A 9594-nucleotide genomic window follows, 5' to 3' on the forward strand; every position below is an offset into this window, starting at 1 on the left:
TACAGTATATAAGAAGGTGGAAAATGCTATTTTCTCCTGAATCATTCTCCAAAACTCAGTCCTAGTTGTCTGTGTTTTTCTGTCAGTCTCTTTCCCTTAGTGATCTTAATGCGGTTCCCTGGCTGTAAGTACCATTTATATGATGATGGTTCCCACATTTTAATTTCTGGCCCAGAATTCCACGTTTGTATATTCAGTTGCCTACATGACAACTTCACTTGGATGTCCTATAAACATCTTAAACTTAACATATTCAAAACTAAGCTCCTGATTTCATCTACCAAACCTCCTCCACCCAGTCGTCCTCCATTCAGCTAATACCAGTTCCATCCAACCAGTTGCTCATTATTTGGCTCCTGGTACAATCTGGTTCCATCTCCTGTCATTATTTTTCCTAGCCTCTTGGGTCTCCTTTTTGTACTTTTTAACAAAGTGTTAGACTCCCACTGAGTCAAGGGCCTTTGCAGTGATTGTTCCCTCTGCCTGGAATATTCTTCCCTGAGCAATTGACATGGTGAACTCTCTCACCTTTTCTAAGTCTTAATGCCATTTTTAAAATGAAGCCCATGATGACTGCTCTATGCAGCTTTATAGCCATTGATCATTATTGCCTAGATTTGTTATTTCATTAATGATTTCAAGTCATGATGTTTAATTCTATAAGTTCTTCTTTGTTTATTAGCTGGAATACTTTTATAAAAAGAAATAGTCCTTCATCAATTATTTGGTTATCCTGAGGTATAGTTATACAACAAAGGAGAGAGAAATGCTTGATTCTTTTTATGAAAAGACTTTTAACTTTTGATTGAATGCCTTCAATGATTATAGGATCATTCGTATTTTATGTCAGTCCTCTTCCAAGTTATATTCTAATTTGCTCTGAATTTTATTTTTTCTACTAATTTTTAATCCCATAAGCTAGTCACTATAGATATTATTTGCATTTTATGTATTAAAATTGTTTTAATATAAGCTGTAAATGGTTGATTTTATCTTTTAACAGAATAGTTTATTCCATTTACATTTATTGTAATTAATATACTTGAATTCATTTCTACCATCTTATTTTGGGCCTTTTTTTCAACCCGCTTTTTTTCTTTTCTGTTATTGTCTACTTTTAGATTAAGTTGTTTTTCTTATTTTCCTCTTCTACTAATAAAGATATATACACTTTATTCTAATCTTTTTGTAGTTACCCTCCTGCTAGACAATATAAAGACTTAGAATGCTCAAATTTTGATTAGTATTTTAGTTCTATCTTAATATTTTAACTGCCACATTAGATGCTGTTGCTATTGATTTATGCAGTGCTTTTTCAGATTCACCTCATGTTTGCCATTTTCATTGATTGTTGGCATATCTTGCATCTTAGCCCTTCCCTAAGAAGTTACTTTCCTCCTTCATGAAGTACTTACTTTATACATTCCTCTAGTGATGGCTGTTATTAATAAACTCTTTGAGGTTTTATTCTTTTGTAGATGCCCTTATTTCACCTTTATTCTTGAAAGATAGTGTTGATGGGAATACAATTCTGTCTGAAAATTGTTCTCTCAGTGTTTTGAAGATATTCCACAATTCTTTTAGCTTCCGTTGTTACTTTTGAGAGATTAGTCATCAGTCTGTCATTCTGTTGTAGGAAATCTATTTTCTCTCTCTGGTGGCTTGTAAGATCTTCTTTTTGTTTTCAGTCTTCTATAATTTCACAACAATGTGCCTCAGTGTGGATTTCTTTTGATTTTACCCTCCTGGGGTTTGTTGCCTCCTGATTGTGAGGATTTATATATATATTTTTTAGTTTAAAAAAAATTTGGAAAATTGTCAGCTCTTATCTATTTAAAAATTTCTTCCCATTCTCTTTAGTCTTTCTTGTAACTCTATTTCATCTTATACACCCTACCTCTTAAACTCTTTTATTTTCCATCTAATGGTTTCTCTGTGATACATTCTGTGTATTTTCTCACTCTGTTTTCTTGGTTTCTTAGCTCTTCTTTTCTCCCTAATTTTCCATCTGAGAAATTCTTCTGAATAAGTTCTTCAAAAATATTTTCTAGTTCTCTAATTCTCTTTTCTACTTTGTTTATTCATATATTTTAACCAATATTGTTTCTAATTTCAATTATATTTTCATTTTTAGAGGTTGTATTTGGTTTTATCTTCAAATCTGCATGGTCAATTTTGTTCCTTCATTTATACTTTCAGTACACTATTTCTTATATTACTACATAAATATATTTATTTTTATTAATTATATTCTTATTATATAATTACCTTTTATTCAGTATCTGGTCATTCTAATATATGTAATTGTTGCATGTGTGATTTTTTTCTCTTCTTGATTCTGCTAGTTTTTACTCATAGTTGCATGTTTCTTCTTTTCTTTGTTTTTGTTGTTGAGCTCCTAACCTTGGAAATTTAGATTGGGAAATTATTTGAGAGAGGGTTGGAATGTATTTCTCCAGAAATAATGTTTGTTTTTGTCAGGTGCCTGGGGGCACTACTGTCCTAGGGCTACTTTAAACTTCATTTCAGTTTGGAGTTTTTCCAATAACAGAGGTAATATAAATTTCACTTCTGATTCCACCATGGGACAGCCTATAATTATGAGTTCTCCAGGGGGAATGTCTATCCCCCTTCTCCCAGAGCCAAGGCTACAGCAGTATACATTTGGTATCTTCCTGTAATTCTTTCCCTTTACTTCACTAACTTATGCTTTTATGCAGGATTCTTTGATTTGCTTTTCTACTTTGTAAAGAATCAAGGCTTTGTGTTCTTTCCCTTATGTTTGAGTCCCATTAAAACCCAATCACCAGAGAGCTATCCAGCTGGATTCCAACTTTTATGTGAATTTAGGCCTCTTAGGATTTCTTTTTTTGGGTCCTGCTAGCCCAGTCATGTATTTTAAAACATGGTTTTGCATTTTATCTAGCTAAATTGACATGTAAGATTAAAAAATCTGAATAGATGAGAAACCATGGAAGAACTGTGATGTTTTAAGAACTACCTTAAAAATGAGTTTTCTAGACTCAGAAGACGGTGTGGACAAGTACTTGGAACTGTTATGAAACTGACATTTCTCATATTCTATAAAAATTTTTAGATCATAGGAAAAAATAGCCTTAATACAAAACCTAATGGAAGATAGTTTCAATAAAGTTTGTGGGTCAGTCTCATTTGTGTCTATCAATTTAGGAATCTGGAAAAAAAGCACAACATTTTAAATCAGGGTTTATTTCAGGAAGACAAAGATAGTTGACTATCAGGGAATCTAATATGTAAAGGATAAAATATATATTGTCAGTAAATCCTGAAAAAGCATTGATTATATTGAACACAAATTTAGCATAAGTACTTAGTAAACTGGGAATAGAAACATTCACAACATAATGAAATATAGTTATTTTAATTCAGTAATTAATATATTTTTCATGGTAAAAACTTGAGTTTAGAGCCCAAATAAAAGTGTCAAATTAGTGGTTTTACTTTTGAGAATCATAGTTTTGTAGTTCAAGATGGGGAAAAAAGGGATCACTAAAAGAGGAGGATTAGAATTGAAAGAGAAAAGAACCAAGAACAGAACTTTGAAAGTGCCCATAATCGGGGTTAGTGGGGGGGTAGAAACTGAAAAAGATGTCGTTAAAGAGTTTGAGAACCTGGGCAAAACAGCTTCTTGGAAAATGTAATGAAAGAATTTTAAGAATAAGAGAAGACCAAATGATGTAAAATATAGAATGGTTGAGAAAAAAAAGGACTAAGGAAAAAATCATTGGATTTGACTATTAGGAAGTCATGGTGACTTTTCAGAGTGATATTTCAGTAGAGAGTTGTGGATAGAATACAGATTGTAGTTTATTGAACTGTGGACTCAAAATGGAGTAGATACGTGATTATACGTTTCCCCACCTTGTTTGTTGGTAAAGAATAAGAGAGAAACAAGATAGACCTCAAGTTTTGTTTTTGGTTTTTAAATAAGCAATGGTATTTATAGACTAAAAGGAAAGAAACTTGTATAGAGAGATTAAAGACTTTGATGGAATATGTTTTGGATATTAATACACTCAAAGGAAGTAAACTTTCAGATGGAGAGATTAAAGACTTTGATGAAATATTGTTTTGGAGAAGTCAGGAAACCATAGAGTAAAGAATTAAGTAGTAAGAATTAACCTTGCTATGGAAAGAGACACTTTATTATCTGAGAAAGAAAGAAAAGATAAAAATATGTGTTGAGCACACAAAGAAATTTAGGAGTGGGAGGAAAGAGATTAAGAGAATTAATCTTTAGCCTTGATTTCAATGAAGTGAGGTCATTTACTGAGACTAAAGAAAGTATGAGTAGGCTTTTGGAGGCTTGAAAAATGTAGGAAAAGTTCTCAATTGGTGATGTTTCATAGTAAATTAATCTAGGATGATTAAAAGATAAATTACCAGAATTAAGAGGAGCTGAAATAACATTAACTTACAGAGAAGAAGCTTAAAATGTAGTGTTTTCCATTATGGTATAATTATAAATGTTGCGGGTCAGGTTGCCTAGAGAGCACACTCTGAGACAGAAATTTGCAAACAGGATGTTTATTTTAATTTTTAAAATTTATTATTTTTTAAAGTGGTTCTTGTTTACATGTTTAATCTTAATGAACAGACCAACCACGCAAACTAATCTTCAGGACACAAACAAGGAGCAGGCAGCCAGGGCCACGGAGCCCAAGTCCACCGGGACAGCTGGTCGACCCGGCAGCAGGGGCCGTGGAGCCCAAGTCCGCCGGGACAGCCTGTCGACCCGCAGCAAACAGGATATTTATTGAGTGAATGCTCTTGAGATCAACACCTGTGGTAGAAGAGAAGGAAGCAGGATTGGGCAGAGAGAGCTGTGATGCAATCTCGGCCAAAGCTACCACTAACCTCAGAGGATGGGTGCCCTGCCGAGCTGTCCTGCATTGAGGACAGCTTGAGGGGGCCAGGCTGCTATAGCCCCATGTTGATCTGTCATTAATGCAGGCAGCCCCTGGTAAGAGGATGTGACCTTGGGCAAGAAGGCTGTCTTTAACTGAGGGCATTTATAGAAAGGCCTGATGGCTAAGGGCTGTTATCTGACAATACTTCTGTAGTGGGAGAAGCAAGTCTGTAGTCCTGAAGGGACAGAGCTTCGCATTATAGCATCCACTTCAGTCTACCCCTTACGCTACTTAAATCCACTTTTAAAGTATCACTTCTGGGAGGAGGTCCTCCAGCATTCTGTTGGACCCGTTTCTGTGGGGGAAGCTTACAAGAGGATAGTGGGATAAACCAAGGTCTGTATTAGTAAGCTGGGCTTGAGTGGCAATTGACAGTCATCCACTCCCATGTCTTTATCTATTATATGTTGCCCTCATCCTCAGCTTGCATCTCTTCTGGTCTAGTTGGCTTATCTTCTGAGCTAGTTGAGCCCCTGGTCACCATGCCCTCTTCAGGCTATGGCTGTTGCACTCACTGGTTTACCTTCAAATTTGGGCAAAAGAATACCCAGAGATGCCCAAATGGATCACTGGGGTGCCAAATATATTCCACCCTGCCTTATCTCCTGATGATGATCAGGGTCAGTTATTCTTGACAGGATGATGATGCCCTTCTTGCATACTGCTTCTTTGGCAAAAGGATGCCAAAGTGCTTGGGTACCAACTATAGATTAAAAATTGCTGAGTCTCCTTTGGGAGCAGGAGGGAAGCCTCGACATCTAGTTTGAGCCAAGTGGGAAGCATTTGTCCTTAACAGGGAGGAGTGGGCCACTTCTACACATACTTGGCGGACTTAGAGGAGTCTATGGATTCTGGATTTATAATGCATCAACTTAGATGACTCCTATCCCATATCTCATAGTTCCATTTTTTGCCAGCAACAGCCTTGACCTTGGCATAGTGGATTGAGAAATTAATTTTCTTTGGAACTCTGCTAAGTACTGGGCCTATTCCTCAGCGTTTTCTGTCCTGCAGCTGCAGGAGATAAGATTATGTGCTGCCACGGAGACCTCCTGACTTTCACCCTTAGCTGTTTATTTTTTCCCCAAACTTTGGATTTTAAAGAATTGAGCTGTAATTCACATATCATAAAATTCACCCTTTTAAAGTGTAAAATTCTGTGGTTTTAGTATACTCATGAAGTTGTACTTCTAATTCAAAACATTTCTATTTCAAAACATTTCCATCACCCCAGAAAGAAACCCTGAGCCCATAATACTCTTCATTCCCTTCTTCTAGCTTCTGTAAAGCACTAAGCTACTTTGTCTCTATGGATTTGTCTATTCCACACATTTCATATAAGTTTTAATGAAATACGTGATTTTTGTGTCTGGTTTCTTTTACTCAGGATGTTTTCAAGGTTCATCCATATTATAGCATGTATCAGTACTTCAATTCCTTTTTATGATTAAATAATAATCCACTGTTTGGATATAGCATATTTTGTTTATCCACTCATCAGTTGATGGACATTTGGGTTGTCTCCACCTTTTGGATGTTACAAATAATGCTGCTGTGAACATTCATGTACAAGTTTTTTTGACATATATTTTTAAATTCAGGTATACACATAGGAGTAGAATTGCTGGATCATATGGTAACTCTATGTTTAACTTTTTGAGGAACTGCCAGACTGTTTTTCAAAGCAGCTGCATGATTTTACATTCCCATCAGCAATGTAGGAGGGTTCCAATTTTTCCACATTATGGTCGACACTCATTATTGTTTATATTTTTGACCAGTCACCTAGTGAGTGTAAAGTGGGATCTCATTGGGGTTTTGAGTTGCATTTCCGTAATGACTCAAGACAGCATGTTCTTTTTGTCCATTTGTATATCTTCTTCGGAAAAATGTCTTAGTCCTTGCTCATTTTTTACTTGGATTGTCTTTTTGTCATTGAGGCATTCTTTGGATATTAAACCCTTATCAGATATGTGTTTGGGAAATGCTTTCCCCCATTCCGTGGTTTGTCTTTTCACTCTTCTGATAGTGTACCTTTTTTTTTTTTCTTTTGCAATGTTCGTTTATCCTTGTAGATATGCAATTATCATAATTTACAGGACGTTTTTTAGTAACTAATTGGACTATAAGAAAAACCATACAGAAAGTTTGTACCACAAAATTATGTCCCTAAGGGATTAGGGTCCTCAGTAACAGAAATAAAGAAGCTCAAAAGGGTCACTGCTCAGCAACTTCTGGTAACTAAAGAGAGCAGAACACAATCTGCTATTTGTGGAAATGAGACTTCATAAAAATATCTTTCAAATGTTCCCTATTACAAAAGGGAATGCCTATTAAAATGCCATTGTTTATTCTATATAAAATATACTTTCTACCCCCTCAAAAACTTTTTTTTTGCTTTAAGGTAAAGAAAAGGCCATATTCCTAAGATACACTTTGTGGAAATTATCTCAATACAAGATCCAAAGATTTCCATTATTTACTGTCCTTACTCAAAATCACCTGCATGTACCAGATGCAATTTTCTAAACTTCATCATTGATGAGCCTATTCCAAAGCAGAATTCTTCAGCAATACAAAAGACACAGACTAAAATAGTCCTCACAGTTATACTTTAAAATAGATGTATTCAAAATATAAATATAATAATTCCCCAGACCATTATTTTTCCTAACGACTAAACTCTAAATTTAAAAAAAAAAAAAAATGGAAGTTTTCAAACCAATGATGTGTGCAGCCCATTCTCATGACACAGTCATTTAAACTTCTCATTCTGCATGAGAAAGTTTCATTTCTTCCCTTTGTCTTGCAGAATAATTTAGGTTCCCACCTTGGGCACGCTTCACCAAGTAGAGTAAGACCACAGATAAAAGTGAGAAAGAAACACAGGCAATGAAGAAAACTTCTAAAAACAGATATCCCCAAGTATCCAATATCATGCCAGCAGTGATGGAAATGACTGCCAACCCAAGATTCTGAATGGGCTGCATGAAGCCATATGCAGTTCCCAGTTGATGTTTGGGAACTACAAATGCCACCATTGGCCACAATGCACAGGCAAGCAATGAGTAGAGAGTCCCAGGAGACACATAGCAATCCAAGTGTTCCACAGCCTGAAGGCCAGCATCATGTGGGAAGCAAGAGTGGTCACCACTGCACACACAACCCAGATGATGTTCTTTCCTGTTTTATCCACCAGAAGCCCAAATACTGGGGACATGGGAGCTGATATTACATATACAATACTGTTAATAGCACTCGCTCCCTGGGAGGAAAAGCCAAATTTCTCTGTAAAGAAAACTTTCCCAAGTCCAGTGAAAGGGAACACAGCAACATAATAGCAGACACAGATGATAAATATGAGCTACAGGGGTAAGGAGAAGTCCTTCACATCAGTTAACTTGATAACTTCAGCTGTTTTTCCTTGTTCTTTATGAAGGATTCATTCTGCTCTCTGATCCAAGTAAGCAAGGGCCAAGGCACAGACTAGTGAAAGAATACATGTTATACCCCTGATCATAAGTGTGACCCCAAGGGTTGTGTGACCAGCAGAACCCAGTGAAGCTTCAACCTTAGAATACAGCCATCCCATGAGGTTCATGTTTACTGTACTTCCAATTCTAGCCATGCTAAGTTGGAGTCCAAACACCAAGTTTAATTCTTTGCCTTTAAACCAACTCACAGCATATGTATTCTGGGCAACTGCTAAGGACTCCCGACCGATCCCAAACACAAACCTTCCAAATTCCATCAGCCAAAAAGCATGAAATATTCCACCCAGAGCAAAAACAACCTGTCCAATGCAAACAAAGCAACTAAACATAACGGCGCCCTATCGTATTCCAAATACGCAGTTTATCAAAAAGCCACCAAAGAAACACAAAACTACATTGGGCCAAGACTGCCAGGCATACAGCATCATGAATTTCGTGGTATTCACCTGCATATCCCGTTTAACCTGAGTCTGAAGGGCAGCAGGATTGTCATAGCAAAAATAGCTGCCGAAACCAAGGAAGCACATCAGCAACAGCACCAAGAGCCGGTGCTCCAGGAGACTGGGGTCGCAGAGGGCCAGCAGCGCCCCGGGGGCAGGGGGGGTAACGGGGGCGCCTCTGCCGGCCTCGTTGGGGCCGCCAGGCAGCAGCGCCCTCGCTTCCTCCTCCTCCTCCTCCATCGGGCCGATGGGAGACCGAGAGACGACAGTGACTCCTGATAGTGTACTTTTGATACACAGAAATCTTTCATTTTAGTGAAGTTCAGTTTATCTAATTTCCTTTTGCTGCCTGTACTTTTGGTTTCATGTTTAAGAAACCATTGCCAAATCCAAGGTTGTGAGGGTTTGCCCCTATATTTTCTTCTAAGAGTTTTATAGTTTTAGTTCTTTATTTATTTATTGAAGTATAGTTGATGTACAATGTTGTGTTAGTTTTAGTTGTACAGCAAAGTGATTCAGTTATATATATATCTATTCTTTTTCAGATTCATTGTTAGATTATTACAAGATACAGAGTATAATTCTCTGTGCTGTACAGTAGGTCCTTATTGGTTTTGTGTATATATATATATATATATATATATATATATTTTGTTTTTTGTATTTCTTTTTTTTTTATTTATGGCTGTGTTGGGTCTTTGTTTCTGTGCG

General features: G+C 36.6%; 1 pseudogene; it reads right to left on the bottom strand.

Moving 5' to 3' along the window:
• Positions 1-7686: 7686 nt before the first annotated feature.
• Positions 7687-9123, bottom strand: LOC137775205 (lysosomal dipeptide transporter MFSD1-like; annotated as a pseudogene).
• Positions 9124-9594: the final 471 nt, after the last annotated feature.

Source organism: Eschrichtius robustus, chromosome 13 (assembly GCF_028021215.1).
Source record: "Eschrichtius robustus isolate mEscRob2 chromosome 13, mEscRob2.pri, whole genome shotgun sequence".
Taxonomy (NCBI): Eukaryota; Metazoa; Chordata; class Mammalia; order Artiodactyla; family Eschrichtiidae; genus Eschrichtius; species Eschrichtius robustus.